Source organism: Jaculus jaculus, chromosome 10, assembly GCF_020740685.1.
Source record: "Jaculus jaculus isolate mJacJac1 chromosome 10, mJacJac1.mat.Y.cur, whole genome shotgun sequence".
Classification (NCBI taxonomy): domain Eukaryota; kingdom Metazoa; phylum Chordata; class Mammalia; order Rodentia; family Dipodidae; genus Jaculus; species Jaculus jaculus.
In genome coordinates, this window is record NC_059111.1 from 91,436,176 (window position 1) to 91,444,299 (window position 8,124).

Consider the following 8,124-nt stretch of genomic DNA (forward strand, 5'->3'; position numbering starts at 1 on the left):
CTGCCAGGGCAGGAGAATATCAAGCCTGGGATTCAGAGTGAGCTCAAGGTCAGGGTAGACAACAGAGTGAGATATTGTTTCACAATAAAATAAAAGGGCAGAAGAAAACTGGGAATATAGCCCCATGGCACAGTGTTTGCCCAGCAAGCATGAGGCCCTGAGTTCCACCTCCAGTGCAGCAAAGGACAACACCAATTATAGCTGTGGAAAAACTGTTTCCCCCTAAATTCCATTAGCTTTTGCTTTAGTTATTTTGAGGTTCTATTTTTTTAATGTGTCCAGGCAATATTACTATTCATTTTATGTTGGTTTTATTGATGAAGTATGACAGTTTTTTTTAATCCTCATAGTCTCTGTGAGAGAGAGCAGTTGAGGTTCTATTTTCATATGCATGCACTTTTTTAATTAAAGAAGTTGGGACTGGAGAGATGGCTCAGTGGTTAAGGCACTTGCCCATAGAGCCTAACGACCTGTGTTTGATTCCCCAGAACCCACATCAAGCCAGATGCACAAAGTGAGGAGTCTGTTTACAGTGGCTGGAGGCTCTGGCGTGCCCATTCTCTCTGTCTGACTCTCTTTCTTCTCTCTGCTTGCAAATAAGCAAATAAATAAATAAAATGTTAAAACAATTTTAAAAGTTTACCCATGAGTCAGTCCTTTTTTCATATGAAATCTTTCTTTATCCATGGTAGCTAATTTTCCTTGTTGTGAAATATTATATTAATTATGCCACTTGTCTTTAAATTAGCATTTTCTTGGTATTCATTTTTATTTTAAGATGTTTTAACATTTTATTTATTTATTTATTTACAAGTAGAGAGATAGAGAGAATGAGAATGGATGTTCTAAGGTGTCTTGCCACTGTAAATGAACTCCAGACACATGCACAACTTTGTGCATCTGGTTTTATGTGGGTACTGGGAATCAAACCCAGGCCAGATTTTGCAAGCAAGCACCTTTAAACACTGAGTCATATCTCCAACCCCATTTTTTTTCTGGGTGTGGTCACATACACCTTTCTTTTTAAAAATACTTTATTTCTATTTATTTATTTATTACAGACAGAGAGAGGGAGAGAGAGAGGGAATGACAATGGTCATGCCAGGGCTTCTAGCCACTGCAGATGAACTCCAGATGCATGTGCTACCATGTACACCTGGCTTATGTGGGACCTGGAGAATCGAACCTGTGTCCTTAGTCTTCACAGGCAAGTGCCTTAACCACTAAGCCATTCCTCCAGCCCTCCAGCTCCATTTTTATTTTTAAAAATATTTTATTTATTTATTTGAGAGAGAGAGAGAGAGAGAAAGGGAGCGTCAGGGCCTCTAGTATTGCAAATGAACTTCAGACGGACGCACCACCTTGTGCATCTGGTTTTACATGGGTACTGGGGAATCGAACCTGGCATCTTTGGCCTTGCCAGCACCAGCAAGCCCCTTCACCATCTCTCCAGCCACCCCCTACTTTTTATATTTCAAATTAAAATCTTTGCATGTGTGTGTGTGTGTGTGTGTGTATGTATGTGGAGGCCAGAGGTTGACATGGGGTGTTTTCCTCAGTTGCTCTCCACTTGATTGCTGAGGCAGGCTGTCTCACCTGCACCGAGGGCTCACCGCTTGATCTATTCAAGCGGAATTTCCTTCTCTGCCTCCTGGGTACTGCGATTCCAGGTGGGCCACCATGCCTACATTTCTGTAGGTGCTGGGGAATAATTTCTGGTTCTCATGCTTGTGCAATAAATGCTTTAATCACCGAGCAATCTCCTTAACCCCATTTCTATTTTATTTTATTTTAGGGGTGTGTGTGTGTGTGTGTGTGTGTGTGTGTGTGTGTGTGCGCCTAGATGTATGTGTGGGTGTGTATGATGTGGGTGCGTATGGGTATATGCGTGCCATGGTGCACATGTGGAAAGTCTGAGGACAAACTCAGGGTGTCCTCTCCCTCCACCCTACTTAAGACAGGGTCTCCTTTGTTATTTATTTATTCTTTGTAGCTTCGTGTATGTCAGTCTAGCTGGCCTGTGGGCTCCTGTAATCTCCTGGTTCCACCTCCCACTGCATAGGCACATTAGGATCACAGACACATGTGCCACTTTGTGTCTGACTTTATGTGGGTGCTGGGGAGTCAAAGTCAGGCTGTCAAACTTGTAAGCAAGTATCTTTAACTTCTCAGCCATTTCCTCAGCAGCCTCCCTCCCCCCGTTTTTATTTTAACTAAGATGTAATTTTCATACTTAACGTGTGCAGTTTAATGGTTTTTGCATTCATAAAATTGTATAACCAGGGCTGGAGAGATGCCTTAGCGATTAAGGCACTTGCTGGCAAAGCCAAAGGACCCAGGTTCAGTTCCCCAGTACCCACGTAAAGCTGGATGCAAAAGATGGCACATGCATCTGGAGTTTGGTTGCAGTGGCTAGGAGGCCCTGGCATATTCTCTCTCTCTCTCTCTCTTTATTTTCTTCTGCCTCTTTCTCTCTCAAATAAATAAATACAGTAAAATTGTCTAACCAATCACCACTATTAATTTTAGCATATTTTTATCACGTCCCCAAAGCTCCTGTGCCCATTATGAATTGTCTACCCCCTCCTCTAACTCTAGGCAATGAATATACCTTCTGTCTCTATAGAGTTGCTCATTCTGGATTTATATAGAAACTGAATGATACAATATGCACTTTTGTGACTAGCCTCTTTCATTCAGCATATTTTCAAGGTTCAGCCAGGCTGTGGCATCCATCAGGCCTCTCACTGCTGAGTAGTCTTCGTTGTGTGGTGAAAGTACATTTTCTTTATCCATTCTTCAGTTGAGGGATGTTTGGTATGCTTGTATGAACTCAGTGAATTTGCCTGGAACATTCCTGGCAAAGCACAGTGCTCTGGGACAGATGGAGTGGAGATGGGTGTGGAATGGGTGTCAGGTAGTAAGTAATCCAACCCCCTATATGGTTGTAGATGTCTTTTTGCAGTTTGTTTTCTTTTACTAAGAAATGGAGCAGCCAAAGAGATGAGTAAATCGTGCATTTGACTTCCCTCATAGCTCAGTCTCTCCATTTTAGCACCATGTGGCACTCTGAACTGTTCATAGCACAGAAGAGAAAGTCTCTGAGTTACTAGCTTTCATTCACTGAAACTTTTTCAAATAAATAATCTCATTCAACTGAAAAATTTCCAGTAGATGAAATAACATGGTATGGCCTCAGGAACACTCACACCAGTCCATCTTTCAGCTTCTGAAAGAAAGAAGGGAAGAAAGAAAGAAAGAAGAAGGAAAGAAAAGAAAAGGAAAGGAAAAGAGTATGTTTATTTTGGAAGTGCTCCTTGTTCTTATTTTAAGGCAAATCTTTTACAGATTGTAAGTTTTTTTTTTGGTTTTTTTTTAACATTATCTGTTGTTAGAAGTGGTGGCACATGCCTTTAATCCCAGCCCAGCACTCAGGGAGGCAGAGGTAGGAGGATCCCTATAAGTTTGAGACCAGCCTGGGGCTACAGAGTTAAGTTCCAGGTCAGCTTGAGACAGAGTGAGCGCCTACCTTGAAATATCCAAATAAAACAAAATACATTATCTGTTAACTGTGAAAACCATATCAATCCTTTAAAAAATTGTTTTTGTTTGTTTTTATTTATTTATTTGAGAGAGAGACAGAATGAGAAAGAGGGAGAGGGGGAGAGAGAGAGAGAGAATGGGTGTGCCAGGGCCTCCAGCCACTGCAAACCAACTCCAGATGCATGCATCCCCTTGTGCATCTGGCTAATGTGAGTCCTGGAGAAATGAGCCTTGAACCGGGATCCTTAGGCTCCACAGGCAAGCACTTAACTGCTAAGCTATCTCTCCAGCCCATATATTAATCCTTTTTAATAGACAAATAGCAAAGGCCAGGACAGCACTCTTTGGTAGACCGTTGGCTCAGGAACATTCGAGTTTGATTTCCAGGCTACCTTAACTCCTGTTTCCTATAGAGCTGTTACCAACACAGGAGGGAGGTGCCCGCTCCCAGGCACAGGAGGGTAAGACCCTCAGGGATTGCCAGGGCCACAGCTGGCCTCCCACAATGTGCAGACCCCTCTCAGCAGCCCAGGTGATAGCGCATGGGGTGCAATCAAGACTATGGTGGAGAAAGGAAGGACAAAGAGCTTGGGTCTTAAAAATTTTTTTTTTGTTTATTTTTATTTATTCATTTGAGAGCAAACAGACAGAGAGAGAGAAAGAGGCAGAGAGACAGAGAATGGGCATGCCAGGGCTTCCAGCCACTGCAAAAGAACTCCAGATGCCTTGTGCATCTGGCTAACATGGATCCTGGGGAATTGAGCCTTGAACCTGGGTCCTTAGGCTTCACAGGCAAGCACTTAACCACTAAGCTATCTCTCCAGCCCAAGCTTAGGTCTTTTAACTATGGTGGCTGAGATGGGGCTGAAACAAGAAGATTCACAGTTTCTCCTTGCTCCTAGCAGTGCAGATGGGCCTTCCTCTCTACCTGGGTTATACAGAAACACTTTCAAACCAGCCTCTTCTTTCAGGATACTTCTTTCCTTTCAGTCCTCCCTCTCTTTTCCCATGTGGAAGCAGTGCCCTCCTCATCCTCCCTGAAAGCATGAAAGCCCATGCTCCCCTACAATATCATGATGGAAAGTGAGAACTAAGCATCCTTTCAGCCTCCCTGCCTCACACTTTTTCCATGGGTCTAAAATAACAGAGCATATCAGGGACTTCGAGGCCTTCCTAAGATGTTCAAATTTACATCTAAAACCTACCAATTAACAAAACAAATCTTTCTGCTGACCAGATTGGTCCCTAAGCAGTCACTTGTCACCTCTAGAGCTTTGCCCGCCTAATAGATAAATGAGGCTATCCATGCTATAAGTAAAAATACAGATATTCTATTTACTAATGCACAGTACATGTTTTTCTACCAGGAGGACTAAAAAAATAATGTATAGAATTCTGTTTTTTCTTCATGTAATAGTGAGAAGCTTTGCATTTCAGATGACTTTTTCACTAGTACCCTCTAACATGGACATTGAAATGGTTTCCAGTTTAGACATTTCCCCCACATCTTTGGACATGTGCCACAGAGGATCCACGTAGGTTAATTTGACAGAGTGTTACTACTGGGTCCATTTTAATAGCTACTGCCAAATGCCTCCCTTCCCCCCCCCCCCAAAAAAAAAAAGTTGTATCTCTTTACTTTTACCAACAGTGTTCCTCTGTTTCATTTTGAACTTATTTTCGGTACGTGTCTCATTAGTTATTCCCGTCAGAATGGCTGCCGTCTTCCTCCCGAGCCAGAGCGAACGACGCCCAGAAAGTTTCTTGGCTCTGTTTGTTGAAGAACTCGGGAATATAAATACGTTTTGCCTACATAAAGTTAATGGCCTGTGCTAAAGAATGTAGACTTTTAAGCAGCCTTCCGTGTCGCTTTGCTGGGAAAACACTGGGTTAGTGTGTTGGACACCTGGCAAGGGTTTGGAGGAAAGAGATTGGCCTTCGTGGGTTTTGATAGCCAGGCTGGACCGCAGCCTCCCTGCTCCCCTTGACTTGCACTTAATGTGCACATAACCAGGGCTGTGCTCCCTATTTCTCCTGCTAGGGAAGACCTGGCAGCTGGGGGATGGGAAGTTGCTCTCCAGGCCTGGAGTCTGACAAGCTCACTTGGGCTTCTGAGCGGGGTTGGGGCTTCCTTTGAGTATTCAGCCATACCATCACATGTTTCAGTGACCTCCTCTCCACTTTCCCCGATCTCATGTGATTCTGCAATGAGGGCGCGTCATCTTGCTCCTTGTCACGCTCCCCGTTCCCTGGTACAGAGTCCCATCCTCTTGATTTGACAGTCCCAGGGAACTCTGGCCACAGCTGTATGTCATTGCTTGCTGTCAGGGTATCTGTTTCTCCACCACTGGGTTGGGAGCTAGTGGAAGTTCTTAACAACAACAGTAATAGTGATAAGATGGTGCTTCCTATGGGCCAGGCGCTGTATTAAGTGCTTTGTATGTATTAAGTCATTTAGACATCGCGTATCCCTCACCACGGCTTCATATTTCCTTGTCTGGCAACTTCTTGAACATTCTAGTGATTTTTGATTTAAATCTCTCCCCTCCTACTTACCCATAAGCAATATGGGAGAAAAAAAGGACATAGATTTGTATCAGTCCCCTTGGAAAAAAAATTCATCATGTTTACATAATAAGATGAGCTATGAAATAACAACAGGATCATTTTCTCATTTAGCATGATATTAAGACTATTTATTTGGCTTCTATAGCACTAGTTTAAATTAGCACACGCTGTATTCCTCCACTAGCTATGCGATTTCCCCTTAAATGATAATCAAGGGCTGGAGAGATGGCTTAGCAGTTAAGGCGTTTGCCTGCAAAGCAAAAAAGATCCCGGTTCAATTCTCCAGGACCCATGTAGGCCAGATGCACAAGGAGGCACATGCATCTGGAGTTCATTTGCAGCTGTGAGAGGCCCTGGAGCACCCGTTCTCTCTCTCTTTATCTTAAATAAATAAATATTTTAAAAAGATAACCAAGTATGTAAGTATTATTACCTTCAGGAAATGATTTTTTTTCCAGTATCATTTTAGTTCATTTAAACTTTTCAAGAGATGAATGCACATAAGCACATACATCTGGATTCAAATCCTAACTACATAGTTTACCATCCCTGAAATCTTGGTTAAGCTCCTTAATCTTTCAAAAGCTTCAATTATCTCATGGACAAAATTCGAACAATAACTGCTCTTTTAAAAATAGGGTCCCACCCCCAAAAGTAAGTAATGAACAACATAAGCAGCTCAGCAATCTAGTCCAAAGTGGTCCACATATGTTTGCTATGATTCATTCTTGTCATTATTATAAAATGTTGGGTGGATAAGCAGGACACAGGAAAGAACAATGTCCCTGTCCTTAAGGAACTCAGATTCACGGTGGGAGAGCCAAGCAGATCTACAAATATCACTGCAAGACAAGGTGATAAGTGCATCTGCTGAAGTGTGTACTAGGGGTGGGGGAAACTCGGGAAGGACAGCATAATTCCGTAGGAAGGCAGGCACGAGGTTATAACAACTAAAGCGATTTTTGAAGAATGAACAGAGCTGCTTTTTAGGTAGACAAAAGTGGGAAGGAACACACGTAAAAGCACCGAGAGAGGAAATTGCCTGGTGCTTTGATTATGAAGTTTTGGAGGATGGGGCGACACGGGGAGGAGGGGGAGGGGGGGTCACAAAGAAGATTCTGGAGCCCGGGCCAGACTTTGAAGTGGTTTGTATGCCAAACCAAAGAGGCGGAATTTAGCACTAGTAAATCGTTTTAAGAAGAAAAGAGCTATGATCAGATTTTCACTGTGACGAGACGAGGAGGCCCAATGAAGGACAAATGGCAGTAGGCATGAAGGACACAGAGGAGGTCGAGGGGGACTTGGGAGTTGTTGAGGGCTAGAATGTGTCCCCAGGCTGCCCGAGCCTCCAGCCTCCTTCCTTTATGGTCCAGGCTCTGGTGACTGTGTGGGGGAGACTCCAGTGGATGGAGGTTCCATCAGTCAAGGTAGACAATGCCGAAGGGAGCAAAGATTGGAGTCAGTTTGTAGTGTGGGGATGAAAATGTGGATGAAAGGTGGTGAATTTCACCTAGTATGACACGTCTGTTGTTACCTACAAGACAAAGAACAGAGGGATTATAAATAAGTCTACAGTGTCGCGTTGGAGGTGTAGACTTAGGAGCCTTGAGAGTGACTATGAAGTTAGGAGAATGGCTGAGATGTGGAAAGCTTGCCAAGTTCTCTCCATAGTTAACAACTATCATTTCTTTGGCTTTCACTTAAAAAAAAAAAAGTTTTTTTTTTTTTTTTTTTTGGGCGGTACTGAGTTTGAACTCAGGGCCTTGAACATGCGAGGCAAGCTCTGTTAACCTCTGCGCCATCTCCTCCGGCTCCTGGACTTCCCTTTTAATAAATCGAATGTGCAAAGGGCTCAGATGAGGCCTTAAAAGACAACTTGATTCCCGGTTATCCAACACCTTAGGCGGGTGTCAAAGGCCTGCCATTTCATACCCTTTGCCATAGGTGGCGCTGACGCCTGGCAGGGAGCCGGCTGCAGCACATGCTGGGCTCGGGGGCGATGGGCTTGTGAGC